Genomic DNA, 21,356 nt, shown 5'->3' with positions numbered 1-21,356 from the left:
TGGATCCCTGTGGCACCTCACCAGGGCTGCCCATCTATAGCGGCCCTTCCCGCGAAGGACTTGGGGTGCAGGTGGAAAGGGTACCTAGGAGTGGTGTGCGGGCGACCAGGTTGGACGGGCGAGAGCTTTAAGTGTGATGGCAGCTGTTCAAACCACTGTTGTCACACTTATTGAAAAATTCAAGACAGGATCAGAACTGCGCGTACTCCCAGCAGGCGCAGGAGAATGGGCCTCAACACTGCCCATTTCAGCGCGCATCGCGTTATTGAATTTGAGGTGCACATTGAAATGCGCAGAAACACCCCTCTGTTTGCGCAAATGCGCCAAGGGTTTGGCAAAGCGCATCGAATGTGCAAATCTGTCATAGGGCACAAGTGTTAGGCATCTGGCCCGCTGTGTTTAGCGCTTGTCACGTCGATGATGTGGGCATTAATTGACATCACTTGTGCTGGGGACCTGGCAGGGGCATGCTCTTTGGTTTGGAGCATCACTCTTGCTCGCGGGAACTGAACAAAGTGTTCAGGCCTCAGCTTACATTTCCTTAACGAAAAGCTGGAAGTTATTAGCCTGCCATCTTGATATATGCTCATCCAAACAGAATGTGCTTCTAATCCATCCCTTACCACAAACTAATTTATTAGAAATGTTGAGTCCTTTTTTTAATAAGTGACTTTTCTAGATGGAAGCACAGACTGTTTAGCAATAGCCAAGGAAGCTGGCTGGAACAGCTGGGCTCACTCCTAGACAAACCCAACATTGTGGTACAATACACCAATATGCAGATGATAGTTGTACCTCGAGGTCAAGGGTCTACAAGGTATCGCTCGAATTTCGTTCACACATTGCAACTCTTCAGGCAAGGATTACAAGTGCGATGTCAGAGGTTACCCGCTCCATTCATGGACCACCCCTGTAAGCAGGAACCCACTCAAAGGTGGCTGGATGCAACATGCCTGGACGGGTTCAACCCTCACCTCACCCAGCCAGCAAAATCCACAGGCTTTGCAATGAACAGCAATCTATCCTTCCAACAACACATCACAAAATAAATCTCAAACGCCTTGCGATCAGTTACCTCTACATTGGAATATCACGCCCTTCCTCCCACTCCAGGACTTCCAAACGGTGGTGGTGTCACATATCGACGGGGGCAATGCTCTCCACGCAGGGATGCAGGCTGCTCATCTGGCCGCCTAAGCAAACCTTCTTGTAACAGCGCCACAATGCCCTAGGGCAGCTGTGCGCTTTAAAAATGCAAATAAATAACAAAAAACAAATAAATAAATAAATACATAAATGCAATCCACCACACTGCAGCCCACCTCATCACATAATCTAGGAGATTTGACCACAACACCCCCACCTTGGTGTAAATCATATGGATCTATGTGATTATAGCGACGGCCGAAAATGCCAACCTTTTTTTAAAACCCCTTTACACCACATATATATGCGGGGGAGACCCCTGCATCTCCCATATTAATGTTATATTCTATACCCCGCACATATATATGTGGTATATGGAGGGTAAAAAAAAATCGGCATTTTCGGCCGTCGTAATTGTGAGGGCGATATTTTGGTACGATTCCAATTATATTGGCTCCCATCCCAGTTATGATCTGGTTCTAAACTACGTGCCTCACCTACAAGGCAACCATTGCTGGTAGGCCGGCCTAACTTACGGCCAAACTAAAAACAGTCATCTTTCACCACGACCATCACCTGACTGGACACTAGACTGCCTCGCAAGGAGAAAACCAGGAAACAGTCCACATGATACACTCCGGTCCTCTGAAACTCCATCCCAGTGGCAATCTGACCGCTTTAATTCTCCTTTAATTTAGATCTGGCTCTTCTTACCAGACCTGGGTGCAACCTAGATTCCAACTATCTTGTGCCCATACGTATACATGGTCCCATGATAATGATTACTCATTCTTACTTGTTGACTCATTAAATTCTCATTAGCAATATTTTGCTCTATGACCTGTACAGCACTCTGTTGCTTCTGAGCTATGGTCATGCTATAAACATATACTGTAATAATGTTAAGAACGCTCTGTGAGTGAAACAGATTGACATCACCCTTTCCTGCCCTGACTTCATCATCTGCAAACCTACTTAGAAATGAATCGTCTTCCTTTTCCGACTCCAGGGCACCCCTCCTTCACTTGCTTCTGCCACGGCATTAATGTTGCATGACACCACAGGTTGACATAGGCAGCAGCCATAGAGACGATGAGCGACATGGGTGTCTAGTGAGATGAGAGATAGGGTGGGTACTTTTTAAAAGGCAGGTGTTGAGCCTTTGAGGCTAAGGTGCCTGTGGATGGCAAGACTGGGTTGGAGCAGCTTTGGGGGATTCTGATGGATTGATGCGAGCCCCTCTTCCAAAATAATGGCTTAAGAAGAGGGCACCATGGCAATATTGGATTAAAATAAGACTCATGCGATGCACTGGGTTATGAGGGAGGTTAATGTCCCTACACATTGCCAGCTGGCATAGGTGGCATGTGACGGGCTAGGTGGAGGCAAGGAGGCTCATGTACAATAATGGTGCATGCAGCGGCCTCCTCTGCAATACTGCCTGAAAACATGAGCGATTCTTTCTCAGTGTACATGAACATCTCCCACACGACAGTACTGAAGTGTGCGCCTCCTTTGCAATGTACAGTGAAGGGAGTAATTGGTGTGTTTCTTCAAGATGAAAATATATGGCATTACAGACAGGCAGGCTAAGAGATCAACAGGCACTTCGTTCGCTGTGCACCGTTCCTTGACGCAAGCAGTCCTTGTTGTGAGGGCCAACGCCTTCCTATGTACCAGCGCGGCCCGTTCCATGGGTAACACCAATCTTCCAAAGGCACGTCCAGGTTTTTCTGTGTAGATGCTGAGTATTAGATACAAGCAAGGGAAGCAGGTCACCTGCCTACTATGCTGCTCCTTCAACAGTGTATCAAACGAGGATGAACACACACTTGGAATCTTTGAAATATGATGCAAAGTGGGTGTACATGGAAAGGGCAATACCTACTTCCAGGAAAAGGGGTCAGGTTACAGGCGAAGCCCACTTGAGTTTCTTTGGCATCCCTCACCCGTGGGTTACCAACCCAGCTCACATTTGGTTTAAATGTATGCCTAGTAGCTTGACCTGTATGAGTAGGCAGCCAATGGCCCTCCTAAAAGCTTTGTAACGGTGGGTAAGTCCTGCTGTATGTCTGGGGGTTCGGTGTTGTTGATGAGGAGTAGGAATTGGAGGGGATGAGCTTCAAGTATGCACTGGACATCCAAGACTGGATTAGCGGGAGGCAGGTTTTGAGCCTATGGATATCCTTGATGGAGTTGATTTTGAGGTATAGCTGTGTGTCATCGGCGTATCGGTGGATGTGGATGTTCTGTGTGGCTAGGAGGGCCCCCAGTGACTCCATGTATAGACTGAAGATCACTGGGGAGAAGCAGGAACCCTAAAGGACTTCACAGGTGACGGGTAGCATTGGCTATCTGGAGGAGTCCATCTGAACACGTATTATTATTCATAGAAGGAAAGGGATGGGAAACTAGGCTGTGGGCCAAGCCTCCCCTAAATATCCCTTCTCAGTCACCCCTTTGTCATTGCCCGTCACTGTCCTGAGCTGGAGCCCGAATCCCTCCAGAGAATCTGCCAGCACTTCTTCTTTTGAGGGGCTCCACAGGTACAGCGGTGCCATTTTTGGTCTTTGGACCCAGCATTGTTGGGGTACTCTAATTGCTTAAGCAGGCAGCAGGGCCAGGGCACTCCTTACGCAGGGGTTCCACCTTCAGTTCACCGTACCTTTCTCTAAGCAGCCCTAGATGTAGCTGGGAGGCAGGTTAGGAAAACTGAACCCCTCCTTGCTAAGTCAGGGGGTGCTTTATCTCTTTACTCATTTGCTATGGCACACCCTTCTCTGGCAGCCACGCCCAGCTTCTGGTGCAGGCTGCAGCTGTCGGACACCTATTTGAGGAGCAGGCACATTGAGCCAAAGGGGTGCTTCTAAGGGAATGGTGAGAATGATGTCACCGCCATGCAATCTCTGTGTCTGAAAAAGGAAAACAAGTTATTGTATTGCGTCATCAGGCAGTCGTCACTCACATTTCATATAGAAGGCTCCCAGCGGCAAAGTGCATGCTCGAAACACTGGGATGACACACAAGTCATATATACTGACCACCAGAGGGTGGTTACAATAGAACCACACCAACAATGCTGTCAAATGTTATGGGGGCCTTGAACATGTATGGAAGGAACTGAAACTGGAAATGAGATGCTCCATTGAGAAATCCGGGCTCTTACGTGTCAATGTAGATAGAATTACCTATCTTTTAGGGCAAGTAAAAATATTGTCTGTTAATGTTTTGAGGGCCTTGGTAAAAGGGTCCCCCTGGACCTTTTGACACACTTTTCCAAAAATGAGCACCTCTCAGGACATTGAGCGGGTGCTTTACAAATCACCAATAAATACAGCAATAATATGGGTGGTGGCATCTCACCCGGGCTGGGAATCACCCAGAGCAGCGCCCTCGTCCTTTTCCAAGAGTTGGCGAATTACAGAGAGAGGCTACACTGCTCTGAGATTACAGACCCATCGTCTGTGCAGAAAGGAAGTGCTATGACCTATATCCTTAACATAATACCCCTCTTCAATACCTTATAGAACACACTGCTCCATTAAATCTTCAAACGCATTCCAAAGAATTGCATAACATGTGCCATCCCATTGTGCAAACAGCCCTCTGGCAGAGGTCCCTCAACTACTTTCCAACTGCTGCCATATTGCAGAAGAGGCGGGGCAAGCGATCTGCACAAATCCACTGCATCTTAACTCACAAGGCTTAAAATGGTTCACGTGAGTTGAATGGCTCCAGTAACAAACGAAGGCCACAGATCTTGAGAATGTATCAATAGTCAATTGACTATTGATAAAGTATCAATCACGTGAAAGACGAGCAGACATATAATCGTATGCAATGCATAAGGAAGCAAGCATATGCTACACAAAGCATAATATGATAATATGTTATGTTATGGTGCATTTGCATAGATCCTTATATACCACTGGAATGATCTCAAAGTGATGTGGGTTGAACGCCCTCAGCGACAGTATTCTAGGTCAGTGGAGAGAGTGGGGTAGTATATAGTGCTTGGGTGCACTCAATATGTGTGCAACCGGTGTGATTTGCGCCTTGCGTAACAACAACTTAATGCTAGGAATGGTGCAGTGGTTGTGTGCCTCCAGTAGAAAATGTGCAGCAAGGCCGTTGACCTCTGAGATATTTACAAAATCACATTATTAATTCAACAAATAAATGTAAGATGATATTTCATGTGTGCAAACAGGAGAGTTCTAATATGATTAGCCCTCAGGCAAGTATTTCTTAAGAAACAAGAGCATAGTTTGCACCATTTTTGTATTCCACGTATGTTCCTTGATCTATGTAACTTTGACCACAATTACTTCGACCATGGTTTGGTGAAATCTTGCTGCTCATCTGATACATATTCATACGTGTGTTTAGTGGACGTATAGGGGTGGTGGTGGGTTGTGCATTAAGCGGGCGAGGGAAAGCCCCCAGAAACCTCGACATTAAAAACAATTCAGGCTAACCTACAGGATTCAACCAAACCGTGGTAGGAGAAATAGTAGTTGAATTAAACACGTGGAACCATGCTCAAGTCAGATATTCTTGAAACTTTGTTCCAAAACCATTCTTGTATGAGGGCAAATTGCGCTCCTCTTTTCACAGATGAATTCTCCAGAATGACATGCATGATAAATCCGCTGACTTCGCTGGGGACATTTCTCACCTGGAGGAGCAAATGATTCTTTTCCTCTATTGCACTCTTAATGGCATGAAGCTCTCTCTGAGCTTGTTTCGGAACTTGCAAAATGTTGCCTAAGCTATGCCTTTAATCCAGTCGTATTACAAAATACCAATTTTGCGAGCATTATTGAAATGTGTGATTATTAAATAGCAATAGTTAGTCCACAGTTATTGCACATCGAACAAGCTGAATTCCCTGTTAGCACTAATAGCCGGTATTACTGTTAAGACGGATTTCTGAACTCTGTCCTGGTGGCGCAGAAGTTCAGAAGGCCAACCTAATTACTTGGAACAGGGTAACCTCTGGACGAGCCAGACCAATCAAGGTAGCGATCGCGGCGGTCAAGACTAGGTCTCAAGAGGGGTGAGGGTGACTGAAAGCCCGCAATGAGCACACAAAGCAAGATCACTTACAAACTACTCCAAACAGTTGTTATATCAAAAATATATACACATTTATTTTAAGGCCTTTAAAACAATGACCGTAGCGAGAAAATCACAGTATCACAATATTAAACCAACACATACCATATCAACACAATATATATACAAATACGACAGTCGCAAGTGTTATATGCCCGAAATGTGTAGTCCACCTGCAAGGGAAGGAAAACAGGCAGTGCGATACAATGCTTTAGACTCAGTTCGCCTTCAGAGGCACCTAACTAGATGGAAGTCCGAGCCCTGCGAAGAGTGGAGCCTTGTGCTCAAAAGTACCTGCACACGCTGGTGCCAACGGGCAAAAGGAAAGTCTCTTCTAAGGAAATCAGGCAGTTCAGTTCAGTGCACAAATGAAGGAGAACAAGTTCCGCGACTCAAGCGCAGCCTCCACTGTGGGCAGAAGCAGAGCGCGAGTACGGCAAATGGGTGCTGTTTTACACAGCGGGGAAAAGCAATGGGCTCCTGCAGGAGGGCGACCAGATCCTAGCTAAACTACTCACCGGTCCCCGATGCAAGCAGACCCAGGCTTCTCCGCGTCAGTTTCAGCAGCTGGCAGGTTCAGAAGAGCAGGGAACGCCTCGTCGTCGTGTTGAGTAAAAAGACATCCCAATCGAAGAAACCTGCACAGTTTTGTCACCACAGCAGGGCAACGGAGCGGCCGTGTGTATCTGAGCCAAATGTACACTACTCACTTCCGACCTGGGAACGCCAAGTGTACGAAGCGTGTGAGAGTGACAAGGACTCGAAATACAACACAACCTGGCGGCGGTTACAGAGCAAGACTCCCGTGTAAGCTAGTCAGTCAGCTGGATGGCCCAGAGACGCTTCCGAAGGCTTACTGGCAAGAGATGGTGAAGATGCCGAGAATAGCTGTTCCCGCTATTCCAAGGGACGAAGCACCAGTACAGGCCTTCTGGTTCGATCAAAGGTGAAAAGGGTTTCACAAGGCGACAGCAGTGCAGAGCAGAAGTCCTTCAGCGGGTCACCAGCGATTCCTCGGTCCAGCCTCTTGTTTGCAGGATACTTGGCTCCTGTATTCCTTCGTTCGTGAGAACTCAGGAGATCGACCTGGTAGTGGTGTTTCCAGCCCCCTCTTATCCACGGTTCCCTTCGCGCCAAAACGGAGGGGACCCAATGGGAGATCCGCTCATTAACACTCACACCATTCGTGGACCAATCACGGACCACGGTGGTCCCAGGCATTCACACCACCCTAGACTCTCTGGCACCCAGGATGTGTATTGGGACCAGACATCCCAGCCCACACCCTGGAGGCACACAAAAGGCATGTTGAAGCCCGCGAAAGCATCTGTGTTTCGTGGGAAAGTACATGCCCAAATAAGGAAGTCCCGGGTCGGCTCGACCTGGGGAAGGTGAAGGGAGCAAGACGGTTAGTGGACAGGACAAAGGAGCCTCGTGGTCTGGCCATTTTGGGAGCCAGGCCACCATTTTGGGTTAAGCGCAGAAAACGCGCTTAGAACGCCAAAAGGAGCTCAAAATACAAAGAAACGATCGCTGCCACCATTCCCGTCCCTGAATCACTTGCACCGATCAAATACAATCCTAAACGAGTATCTAGGGCCTGTAGAAGGCTAGAGACCCAAGAGAGCTGTAACTTAGTTTACAGTGCCCTCTTGTGTCATGTTGCACTAAAGCCGCAACATGATAAAAGAAACTACGGGAAACAGCGTTCCCCGGTACTAACTGTCTTAAGGGCATGTCAGTTTCCCCATAAGAAAGGAGCGAAAGCCCAGAGGAGTGCGGCAGAAGGCTGCACTTCTCTGTCAAAGTCAAGAACAAGGTGAAAAACAACAGCAAAAAGTTTAGGGGTTGCCACATGGAAGGAAAATTACCTACAATTACGAAATCTTTCCTAACACTCGCCACTCCCAGACTATGGACAGGGGGAACTAATCCACCCCTGAATGAGTCTCTTGTTCAGGTCGGTTAAACATTCTGGACAACCCATCAGCATTGCTATGTTGGACACCTGGCCTATGCTCAATAGTGAAGTCGAAGCCTTGTAGACTTATGGACCACCTAAGCAACTTTGGATTCTCCCCCTTCATGTTCATTAGCCACTTTAACGGCTTATGGTCAGTTTGCACAGTGAAGTGGGTCCCATAGAGGTAGGGCCTCAGCTTCCTTAGGGCCCACACAACAGAGAAACATTCTTTCTCTACCGTGGACCATCTGAGCTCTCTGTCCTTAAGCTGGCGACTAATAAAACCGATAGGGTGTTCCTTACCCTTCTCATCTACTTGTGATAGTACAGCTCCTATCCCAGTGTCAGAGGCGTCCGTCTGCACGATAAAAGGTCTTTGATAATCAGGGGCCCTGAGGACAGGGGCCTGGCACAAGGAGTCTTTTAAGCCATTGAAGGCCTTCTCACACTCGTCGGTCCAAGTTACCTTCTTGGGTTTCTTCGGAGTTGTGAGGGCAGTCAGAGGAGCAGCTATGGTGCCATAGTCTGCCACAAAATTGCGGTAATACCCCGTGAGTCCTAAGAAGGCTCTCACTTGGGTTTGCGTAGTGGGGGTAGGCCAGTCTTGTACTGCTTGTACCTTACTGGGTAGAGGCTGTCTCCTCCCTCCACCTACTTCATGTCCAAGGTAAACCACTGAGCCTTGTCCATTTTGGTGAGGGGCCACTCGGACACCCTCAAAAGAGCTATCTGAAGGACTGCTTGGGAACAGGTCGGGGAGAGGTTCAGACTCCTCTTCCTCAACATCTGAAGCCAGTAGCAGTGCTGCGATTTCGACGCTTGGGACGAAAGACTTCAGCCTATTCACGTGAAACACTTTTGGAGCCTGTTCAGGCCTTCCAAGGTCCACTGAATAGGTAACCTCACCCAGGGGCTCCACCACTGGGTAAGGGCCTGACCATTTGTCCTGGAAAGCTCGAGGCCTTATGAGATTCATGATCAGGACTTGCTGACCAAGTGTAAAGTTGATGAGGGAAGCTTTCTGGTCGTACCAATGTTTCACCAGCGCTTGCCCTGCCTTCAATTTATCACTAGCCAAGCCCATAAGAAGCACCATCCGTTTTCTGAGCCCTAGCACATAATCAACTACGTTGGTAGTAACAGGGGGAGTGAGCATCTCCCATCCCTCCTTGACGATGGCTAAGGGTCCCCGTACGGGATGACCGAACAGAAGTTCGAAGGGGCTGAAGCCAACACCCTCCTGTGGTACCTCTCGGTAGGCAAACAGTAAGCATGAAACAAGAAGATCCCATTTTCTTCTCTGAGGCTCCTCCAGAGCCCCAATCACGCTCTTTAACGTCCTGTTGAAACGCCCCCCCAGACCATTGGTCTGGGGGTGGTATGCAGAAGAGAACCTGTAGGTGACCCCACATTCTTTCCACATAGCCTGCCTATACTTCGACATAAAGTTGCTGCCATGATCCGACACAACTTCTTTAGGGAAGCCAACCCTAGTAAATATGCCGAGTAAAGCTTCTGCAACTGACTTGGCAGTTACAGTTTTCAATGGGATGGCCTCAGGATATCTGGTTGCATGGTCGACCAGCACCAGGATAAACCTATTGCCTGAGGATGTTTGCGGGTCAAGGGGACCAACGATGTCGATCCCTACCCTTTCAAATGGTACCCCCACAACTGGGAGCGGTACCAACGGAGCTTGGATTGTCGCGCCAACCTTACCAGACAACTGGCAGGAGGTACAACTCCTGCAGTGACTTTCTACTTGCACCCCCATCTTGGGCCAGTAGAAGTGCATGGATAACCTTTGCTTGGTCCTCTTCATACCAAGGTGACCAGCAAGGGGAACTTCATGCGCAAACTGCAGGAGGAAGGGCCTAACAGCAAGGGGAACCACCAACCTCCTATGGTCTCCTTCTGTAGACTCTGTGGGCTCGCTATACAGGAGTCCACCTTCCCAATAAATCCTATGCGTCCCAGGAGGTTCACCCTCAAGCTGGGAGCAGGCCTGTCTCCTTAGGCCTTCCAGAGATGGGCACTCACGTTGGCCTTTACTGAATCCGTCCCTATCAGGACCTCCTTCAACTAACAAGTCTTTTAGTTCAGGATGATCGTTGGGGTCGAATACTTCAGGCATCGCCACCTCCTCGTCAGGCCCGGGCGATTGACCAACTTCCTCCACCGCAGTGGTAGGCGAGCTCGGGGGAATATTCTCTTTCCCTCGTCGTGACTTGTCGACTCCTTTCACCTTGGGTTTCCCCTTCGGCTGGGGCGGCGTATTGGTCTTGGCCAATGCTGCCCGTGCTTGAGACCGTGTGTAGGGTCTTTCGGCAGTGTCTCCTACGAGCCCTAAAGCTCTGAGATCATTACCTAACAAGACCTTTCCCGGGACGTTTCTCTGAATGCTCACTGGAATCCTGACTGCTGTACCATTTAAAGTAAGATTTACAGGTATTACTGGAAACATACGGAGGGGGCCGTCAGCCAACTTAGTGGGCATCAGAGTAGCTCTGGCAACTTCCTCTGAGTCTACCAAGGTAGAATCCACTACAGTGCGACTGCACCCACTATCCCTAAGAGCTGGAGTATCTACTCATTTGATCAGCACACTGTCTTTAAAGTAGTGCTTGGTATTATCCGGAATCCTAGCATAAGCCTCTGCGACTTTAGGCTCCCAGGAACCCAGGGACACTAAAACTACCTCAGCCTCTATCCCGCTGGGAAATGAGTCAGAGGAGAAGGATGCTCCTGTAATCTCTTCTTCCTCATAGGAGGAGAAGGCCAGATTAGCGGAGTGGACCCCCAAAGGTCTAACCTTACAACGGGGATCCCCCTTCACGTGGTCAGTTGCTCCACAAGCAAAACAAGATCCATTGGGTCTGTTTACATAGGGAGGCTTATTGTAACCAGAGTTCTGTTTCGGAGGCTGTCCTCCACTACCCTGTGAGTTCTCTTGTGTCTTACCCTTATTTTTCTTTTTGTGGCCCTTATGAGAAGAAGATTTAGCAGATTCTCCACCCTCCATATCTTTGGACTTTTTCCCTTCCTCCTGCTTACCAGGATGAGTTTTGTCCTTATGGGACACTCGATGTGACACCCATAAGTCTGCTGCAATGGCCAGCTTCTTAGGATCTATCTCCTTCGAATCGGCCAAATGCTGCTTAAGCTCCGGGGAAGAAGAAGCAAAAATGTGTTCCAGCATGACAAGATTTATCATGCCTTCGAAGGTAGAAACCTTATAACCTTCGACCCAGCCAGTTAAGTTTTTCAAGGATTCAGTGACATAAGATACCCAAGTACCACCTTCCTTTTTCTTATACTCTCTGAAACGTTTCAAATATTGGGCCGGAGTCTTCCCAAACTTTAAAGTGAGAGTTTGCTTCAACATTGCGAAATCAGCTTGCTCAGCCTTCGACATTTCCATAATGGCACTACAGCCAGAATGGGGCAGTCTGCTGAGTAACCAGGCAATCTTATCAGCATTGTCAACTTGTTGAACTTCGCATGCATACTCAAACGCATTCAGCCAGTCCATAATGTCATTCCTTTCTTCATACACACTGAGCAGATCTTTCGGAAACCGTGGATGAGAGGAGGCCCCAGACCCATGTCCAGGACCCTTGGACCCATTTGCAACCTGAAGCTTGGCCAGTTCCAACTGGTGATCCCTGTCTTTCTGTTTTTCTGCCTGTTCGATTTTTAGTTTGGCTATGCTGAATTCAAGCTCCTGCTGCCTAAACCGCAGCTCTTGCTTCTTGAATTCAAGCATAGCATCCCCATCAACACTGGTAGAGGAAACATTAGACATCTCGTCCTCCCTGTCCTCGTGGTCGCGATGGATCAGTGCGGCGGCAGAACCGTCGGTTCTAGCAGGGAGAGCAGCCCCACCACCTTCCGCACTGTCCTCAGAAGTTATAGCGTCAAGCTGCGCTTCTTGCCACGCCACGATTCTTTGGATCATTTCCAATTTCGTGCCTTGAGAGGAAACACCTCTCTCCGCACACATCTTCTTCAATGTTTCTGATTTGGAAGCATTTAAAGTTAACAAGGTATTTGTTTCCATACTGTTAGATAGGACTATGGCCTTTTTAAAGTTATACTACAACAATTCACTACGTGTCCTGGTTGGAATAACCTGAAATGCCCTACTTCGTGCGCAACACTGGATACCTTCAGTCGTATCCCACCGCTGTACACCAATTTGTTAAGACGGATTTCTGAACTCTGTCCTGGTGGCGCAGAAGTTCAGAAGGCCAACCTAATTACTTGGAACAGGGTAACCTCTGGACGAGCCAGACCAATCAAGGTAGCGATCGCGGCGGTCAAGACTAGGTCTCAAGAGGGGTGAGGGTGACTGAAAGCCCGCAATGAGCACACAAAGCAAGATCACTTACAAACTACTCCAAACAGTTGTTATATCAAAAATATATACACATTTATTTTAAGGCCTTTAAAACAATGACCGTAGCGAGAAAATCACAGTATCACAATATTAAACCAACACATACCATATCAACACAATATATATACAAATACGACAGTCCCAAGCGTTATATGCATGAAATGTGTAGTCCACCTGCAAGGGAAGGAAAACAGGCAGTGCGATACAATGCTTTAGACTCAGTTCGCCTTCAGAGGCACCTAACTAGATGGAAGTCCGAGCCCTGCGAAGAGTGGAGCCTTGTGCTCAAAAGTACCTGCACACGCTGGTGCCAACGGGCAAAAGGGAAGTCTCTTCTAAGGAAATCAGGCAGTTCAGTTCAGTGCACAAATGAAGGAGAACAAGTTCCGCGACTCAAGCGCAGCCTCCACTGTGGGCAGAAGCAGAGCGCGAGTACGGCAAATGGGTGCTGTTTTACACAGCGGGGAAAAGCAATGGGCTCCTGCAGGAGGGCGACCAGATCCTAGCTAAACTACTCACCGGTCCCCGATGCAAGCAGACCCAGGCTTCTCTGCGTCAGTTTCAGCAGCTGGCAGGTTCAGAAGAGCAGGGAACGACTCGTCGTCGTGTTGAGTAAAAAGACGTCCCAATCGAAGAAACCTGCACAGTTTTGTCACCACAGCAGGGCAACGGAGCGGCCGTGTGTATCTGAGCCAAATGTACACTACTCACTTCCGACCTGGGAACGCCAAGTGTACGAAGCGTGTGAGAGTGACAAGGACTCGAAATACAACACAACCTGGCGGCGGTTACAGAGCAAGACTCCCGTGTAAGCTGGTCAGTCAGCTGGATGGCCCAGAGACGCTTCCGAAGGCTTACTGGCAGGAGATGGTGAAGATGCCGAGAATAGCTGTTCCCGCTATTCCAAGGGACGAAGCACCAGTACAGGCCTTCTGGTTCGATCAAAGGTGAAAAGGGTTTCACAAGGCGACAGCAGTGCAGAGCAGAAGTCCTTCAGCGGGTCACCAGCGATTCCTCGGTCCAGCCTCTTGTTTGCAGGATACTTGGCTCCTGTATTCCTTCGTTCGTGAGAACTCAGGAGATCGACCTGGTAGTGGTGTTTCCAGCCCCCTCTTATCCACGGTTCCCTTCGCGCCAAAACGGAGGGGACCCAATGGGAGATCTGCTCATTAACACTCACACCATTCGTGGACCAATCACGGACCACGGTGGTCCCAGGCATTCACACCACCCTAGACTCTCTGGCACCCAGGATGTGTATTGGGACCAGACATCCCAGCCCACACCCTGGAGGCACACAAAAGGCATGTAGAAGCCCGCGAAAGCATCTGTGTTTCGCGGGAAAGTACATGCCCAAATAAGGAAGGCCCCGGGTCGGCTCGACCTGGGGAAGGTGAAGGGAGCAAGACGGACAGGACAAAGGAGCCTCGTGGTCTGGCCATTTTGGGAGCCAGGCCACCATTTTGGGTTAAGCGCAGAAAACGCGCTTAGAACGCCAAAAGGAGCTCAAAATACAAAGAAACGATCGCTGCCACCATTCCCGTCCCTGAATCACTTGCACCAATCAAATACAATCCTAAACGAGTATCTAGGGCCTGTAGAAGGCTAGAGACCCAAGAGAGCTGTAATTTAGCTTACAGTGCCCTCTTGTGTCATGTTGCACTAAGGCCGCAACATGATAAAAGAAACTACGGGAAACAGCGTTCCCCGGTACTGACTGTTTTAAGGGCATGTCAGTTTCCCCATAAGAAAGGAGCGAAAGCCCAGAGGAGTGCGGCAGAAGCTGCACTTCTCTGTCAAAGTCAAGAACAAGGTGAAAAACAACAGCAAAAAGTTTAGGGGTTGCCACATGGAAGGAAAATTACCTACAATTACGAAATCTTTCCTAACAATTACTATTCCCCAACTAAACACTACTCATTTTAGTTATCTTCTGCTGGAGTTCAAACCTACTACCTTTAGATTGCAGTTGATTAGTATATTGTGCTATCTAACCCATAGACTACAAAATAAAAAAAATAACAAATCTTCCTGAGGGCTATTTGATACCAGCTGATATGGTTTCTGGAACAGCGACTGCACACATGTCGTACATGTTGTATAACCATCTTTGATTTGTTGGGGATCAAGTTGGGGGTTTGCTTTTCGTAATTGATCTTTCAGAGCCTCTGATATCATTAACTGTGGGACTCTCGCAAACGTCTTCAAAGATCACATGAGCTTTGTTTTGGTGGCAGAGTCCCAGATTGTTCATTGAGTAAGTGTGGGTGAAACCATAAGGGACCCTGATCCCTGCAGTGTCTATACGTTCCCATCTTGTCGCTCTGTGGTCTGACCTGCAAGTAAAGTCCCTGGATACTTTGGTGGACAAACCAGGCACCTACAGGCAACTATATTTGCATGACAACCAATCATACCCACAAGAGTCATCCATTCAGGAAGACTTCACACCCTCCAGCACTCTCTTGATACTGTCAATTTCTGGATGTCCTTAAGTTAAATAGTCCGAAACTGACAATATTTTTCAGATATCACAAAAATGTAATCACCTGTTTGGTTCTGGCGAGATAAACATACTCATAATACAGTATCTGCAATTCAGTTTAAATATATAGGTTGCATTGTAGACCTTGGCTTGAAATTAATCTACCATTGCACTGCCTTTGTAAAGCCTGCTGATTGCCATCCTTTCCTATGAGAACACTATGAGCCACATTATGAGTTTAGGAAAACTACTGCACTTGCACGATCCGTACGTTCCGTGCCTGAAGATCGTATGTCTGTTCTCTCTTGTCTTCACCTCTTAATTGCACTTGGTAAAACTGCAGAATCGCTGTCAGGCCTATTTGCTTTATCTCAAACTGTTAAATGTATCTTCGTACTTACTCTGCCTTTGCAAACTATTATCGTCTCAGAATTTCAAATGGTCTGAGCGCCTGTTGTTTTTTCCCATGTTCCCACTCTCCTTGAGCACTTTGAAACACTTGCCTGTGTGTAGGCGCTTTATAAATAAACTATACCATGCCATACCATACTGAACGTTAATATCAACCAAACCTGTTTACCAATACCACCACTAGTTTTGTTGGGAAATCCACCATATTAGGTGTGGTGAGGAGGCAATGTTATTCCCCACTATGGTAATGAACTCCATTAGGGTTTGGAGAAATGACAGGCGGTCGTAAATCCACTGTCAATAATTCCTCCATTTCTCTGGAGGAAAAAACCTCCAGCCAGGTGCTAGTGGGTTTCTTCTTACTTGCGATCCAAGTCAGAATATGGCAGCATGTTAAAGGTGAACTACGTGGAGGGTTAGAGTGGGCACCACTATATTTATTCCAAATGATCTACTGTTAATACACAGTATATGGTGTGTGCCAAAGAAACCTGAACTGCACTTTTTCGGGAATCAACATATAAATAAAACCGGGAGTATTTGGTATCACCTTAGTAGTAAATAGTTACAATACACTTGACAGTTATAATAAATGTTGCTTGACTTCTTTAGTAAAACAGTGTTCTTCGTTATTCATATTGCTTAATGGCTAGAGTGAGTAGCCAATGCATTTCAGACAATTGTCCATCATCAGGGCAGACTCTACAAATGATGTGAAAAGTTATCTTCCATATATATATGCAAAAACAGAGTCAAAATAATTGTCTTAAAACAATGTCTTCAACAGTCAACATTCCTGTCTACAGGCGAAGCAATGAATCTAACCAGCAGAACCTATGTTGAGACATGAAACAATAGTCATGAACATAGAACACATAGGAGCCTCTTGGATTATAGTCAATCAATATCAACAAAAAAAGTGTAGTCACTACCTTGTCGTCCAGCGGTGAATGTGTTTCAGCAATGCTTACAAGAAAGGAAAAAGCTAAAGAAAAATGGGCCACAAAATGCCCCTCAATAAACATATACCGGAAAATGCACATGTGATGACATCCTCGATTTTGAATATGTACAAAGAGTTTTTGTGGTTCCTTGAACGACTAACAAGTGCACTCCACTATATAGGTATGGTGTGTGGTTCTTCTAGCGGAAGTACCTGCTATCTTTACTGGACGCACCAATGCCTCTGTTAATTGAACAAAAAGAAAATGGTGGGTAAAACGCGAACGCGTGACATCATCAAAACGTGATGGTGTCACAGCATTGTTACATGTCTTTTTTTTGCGGGCAATAATGTAAATAAGATGACACAAAGTGATATATAAAATGGCAAAAGTATGAAGTACAGCGTGAGTATGGCATAAAAGGATACTATCAAGCATCATAATAAAGTGTCAACTTGTATGTTGATGGTGAACAATAATAGTCATGTGCTCACACTACATGTCACATATAATAGCATTATATGGTCCCATTACAGCAAGTTTATGGATCAATATGTCATATTTCTCTGATGACATGCACAATCGCAAATTAACGCATCTAGGCGTGTAATTACAATACACACAGAGAGATATGGTTTATTAGTGTGAGTCTCGCTTGATCTCAAATCATCTTGTTAACAATGTTGTTACAAAAAACATATGGATATTCGATAAGCGGACAACAACCTTATAGAGACGTGGAGCCAATTTAACGACGTGATGACCAGGCCCCTCACACAACAATGGAGGACAATCCTACAACAAGAGATCAATTCACGTCACTGGTTACCCCTTCAGGTGTCCCTCAGGCCAGAATTACCTAGTACTTGTAACAAATAGGTACTAAGTCAACACATCATTTATATATCACAATTTTATTTAGATAAACATCACATTTTTATCACAATTTATAAAACACATTTTCTAAAAGTACAAAAATTCCTAAAAAGCCTAATACAAAAAATATCTCATAAAAACCATTACCATACATAAAACAACCTGTGTTGTGCTTAACCCCGTGACATCCTACCTATACAAAGCTGAATCATGTATGGTATTTTGAAGGAGAACACTCTGTCTCTAGACACACAATGGTCGGTAGCTTACTGGTTCCTGATTATTAAAGGAGACCACTCATCACATCTAACATTGATTCAATATAGTTCTACCCCAACAAGTGCTACCCAGGGGTGAAGTCAAACTAAATTTTACTATTTATATTATATCATCACAAAATCACAATACTATAATTGCCCAACATGTTTCGTTCAACAATACTGTTCAACACAATGTTAAAGAACTTCATCAGGGGGACCATCTGTACCCTTCAACCATCTCACTTCTTTTTTAGTTGGTTCAATCCTGCCCAACTCATCACTCTAAAAAGATGTTCACAAGTTGTAACTAACACTACAATATCTGATTCTTGACCTGGGGACACATAAAACAAGAAAGAGGGGAAAACCAGAAACAACAGTCAGTAATGTACAGTTTTTTTTGCTGTTGGTCAACTTAAACAGTACCTAAGTTTACTGAATTAAGGCTTACCGTGTTGTGCTTTCACAAAGTCACTCGACAACGGTTACTTAAGGGGAGAGCCCCAGCAATTATGCCGGACTACTCAATTCCTGAAAAACACAAAAAACAAAAACGCTCGATCGGTGTGGATCCTGAGTGAAACTTACATGCTATTACCGAAACAATCAACATATCAAAACTGTTTTTTTCTTCATGTTTCCTGGTGTCAACCCAAAGGCTACCCAGGACAACGCCGTTAGTCGATCTCCCTGTGGTACAGCAACCTAAGACTGTGTTGACTACTGTTAAATTGCCTAACACCATGTGCAAAACGCAAGACGTTGTCATTACCTGATGTCTGTACGGACCAACTCTCCTTAGAAACGGATTCCTATATGCACGAAACCAGCTCCCTTAATGCCGCATATGGGATCAGACTTCCGCAAAGCACCAATAACGTTCAACTCATGTCGTCCTGTGTTACGCCATAAGAAGAGTCCTATAGTTGAAGATTAAAATATACAAACGAAAAATCAGACACATCAGCGCCCTTTCTCCGCGTCAGTGGCACGCTTACTATTTCTTTCTGTCCTGCTCATACCTGAACGGTATGCAGTAGACTTACGTTCTCTGTAGCCTGTATCAATCCTGTCGCTGTCCCGCTTCAATGTAGCATACTCTGTTGCTCCTGGAACATTGTTTAAATTTTGTTCCCCCTAGTCACGTGAACACTACTAGTGTCACGTGTCTACCAGGATATCTCGTGACATCTAGATTCTCTCGTCTCGCGCGTCACGTGTTCCACGTCTAGCCACGGACGTACGATAAGCGGAAACAGTGACAGTCATTATGAATTTACACTGCATATCATGGGAAATAATTTGTCAAATTATCAAATCATGGTTCTTCCAAGTATCTCATGTCTGTCCACTAACATATTTATTTTATTTTTTACATTTATAAAGCACACAAAGCAGCCCTGGGTCATCGTGGCGCTGTTACAGCGAAGTTTACTTAGTTACATGAATGTGCGGTTTCAAATTAACACACCAAAGCATGTAAATACAAAGTACACAGAGAGATGCTGTTGATTAGCATTTCAAATGCCTGACGACAAATCGCAAAGTTTAAAAATGTTTTAACTGTGTAACAGAATACTATTTCTCAACTGTAATCACATGTTACCAAAAATAGTGTGAATACTATATCATAATATATATTAAAATATGAGCCATTTAATGTCCGGAAGTGACAAGGATCAAAGAACCTGGTGTATATTGACCATCTTCATCACGCAGTGCCCTTAGAAGTTACATGGATCACAAAACTAGGTGTAATTTGACCATCTCCATCACTTAGTGTCAATTAAGGTCGGAACACTTATCAAGAAGTTGAAGGAAAATACGTTGGGGCATAGTGAGCAAATGCCCCTACCTATGGGCCTCATTACATGGTAGGCGGTAAGGGTTTACCGGTACCATTATTTTACCGGTACCGGTACATCCTTACTGCCTTACTACGAGGTCCCTTTGCGGGTTGGGGTATTTAACGCCTGCTTTTTGCAGGCGTTAAAAACCAACCCGCAAAGGCACCCAGGGAGCTAATTACGGTACCGCAATTTGCGGTACCGTAATTAGCGCCTTCACCATTCCCATTATGCCCTATGGGGCAAAAATGGGAATGGGGAAGGGCAATGGTGGAAGGGGGAATTACTGCCCCGCCAACCTTGGAATGGGGCGGTAATTCCCCTTTCCACCAAGGCGGTGCCGGTATATTACCGGCATGAACCATGGCGCTAATAGCGCCATGGTTCTTCGCCTACCGTGTAATGAGGCCCTATGTCTCAAGGATACATGTATTGTCTTATGATCTTCAATTGTATATACCATCAACCTAATACCATTTTGTACAAGTTGTGAACAGTTTCAACATCATTACAATGGTACTCAAATACTGTGCAATTTCAGGCCAACAGAACATTTGAAAGTCAATATCAAAGATACCATGCTAGGTTGAGTTCTTCATTCCTGCCATCAGGTATGACGCTCTGTATGTAACCTATCAATCCAACAGGCCTCTCTTTCTTCCAGTTTCTTGCTGATGTCTATGGACAAATTACTATGATCTATAACCTCTAATATTTGGACCCTAATTTGTGAAATTTAGTGTCCATTAGTACTGAAATGTCTAGCTACAGAAGAGGCCAGATTATTTAATCTAATGTTGGAACGATGCTCGTTCCAGTGTGCTTTTGCCTTTTCGGATTGTCTGTCCCACGTAATACTTTTAGCAGGGACATTTTATGGCATAAATGATATTTTTAGAGTCACAAGTAGCAAAGTGGAATCAGTAACTAAAGTAACCAGAAATAAAATACCTACCACCAACAGCAGAGGCACCCTTCTGTGCCTGAGCTGTTGCAATCTCAACAATGTCATTAAAGGTAATATGCTAGCTATGACACCGCACTAGTGGTGAAAGAAGATTATAGACAATAGGACGTGCCCGGTACAGCATAAGCGAGCAGAATAATAAGAAAGAGAACACCAGTGCAATGCAGACCAACATAACATTGGAAGCCGGAGTGAAAAGGACTAAATAATGAGAATGATATACAGTCAATTAACGTCCTTCCCCAGAGTCCCTGTCCTTCATTATCATATGACATGGTTCCTTCTTATCAACATCCAAGCAAAGGAAATGAAAATATCTACCCGACAGCTGGGAGACAAAGGCCCATGCTGCATCCCCAGCAAGATGAGCTTCATGGATTCTCCAAAGCAAATGTGACCTAAAGGCATGGTTCTAAGCAATCAAAGGCAGCTGGGAGAGGAAAGAATGTATGCCAGAGAAACCCCACAAATCATGGTTTTGGGACAGATGTCATTTGTGTTCTGATACAGTGCATCATGGTGGGGTCCTCTAAGTGCTGAAAAATGGTACTTGATGTATTGACCCTGGAAGGATGAAAGCCTAAATGGCCGTTCTCAAGGGATTCGAAACCGTAAATGCAGATAGCCCTTATGTGAAAGACCAGCACTTTAGTTGTGATCTCACCACCCGGACATGGGACCGGGATGGAAAGAGGCTGATTACTGTTAGACAGCTATGATGTTACCCAGTGCATGGCTGTGCCACAGAGGCCATGCTGCCTGATAATTCTCTTGTGAGAGAGACCTGGCGGTCGAGAGGGTTGAATGCCACTGACAGATCCAGAAGTATCAGGGCTGTCAACATCCATTTCACTCTGGGCTCGGGGCCAGTTAAGCTTTCTCTGAGCACTCTAGGATTTGAGGGGTCGCCATTCTGTGAAGCAGCTGAGAAATAGAGGTG

The 21,356-nt window shown here is 46.0% G+C and overlaps 1 protein-coding gene across 2 annotated transcripts in view; it reads right to left on the bottom strand.

The window, feature by feature from the left end:
* FBXL7 (F-box and leucine rich repeat protein 7) overlaps nucleotides 1–21,356 on the bottom strand; it is a 994,658-nt gene that overhangs the window by 804,429 nt on the left and 168,873 nt on the right. The window contains exon 2 of one of the 2 annotated variants that reach the window (XM_069620452.1): nucleotides 18,054–18,133. The exons of the other annotated variant lie outside the window; for it this stretch is intronic. The gene's annotated coding sequence lies outside the window, so the exon portion shown is untranslated. The remainder of the gene's footprint in view (nucleotides 1–18,053; nucleotides 18,134–21,356) is intronic. 2 annotated transcript variants of the gene reach the window in all.

This window comes from Ambystoma mexicanum, chromosome 5q, assembly GCF_040938575.1.
Source record: "Ambystoma mexicanum isolate Mex_15411 chromosome 5q, UKY_AmexF1_1, whole genome shotgun sequence".
NCBI lineage: Eukaryota > Metazoa > Chordata > Amphibia > Caudata > Ambystomatidae > Ambystoma > Ambystoma mexicanum.
The sequence above is the reverse complement of the archived record's forward strand: the minus strand, read 5'-3'. Positions and strand labels throughout refer to the sequence as shown.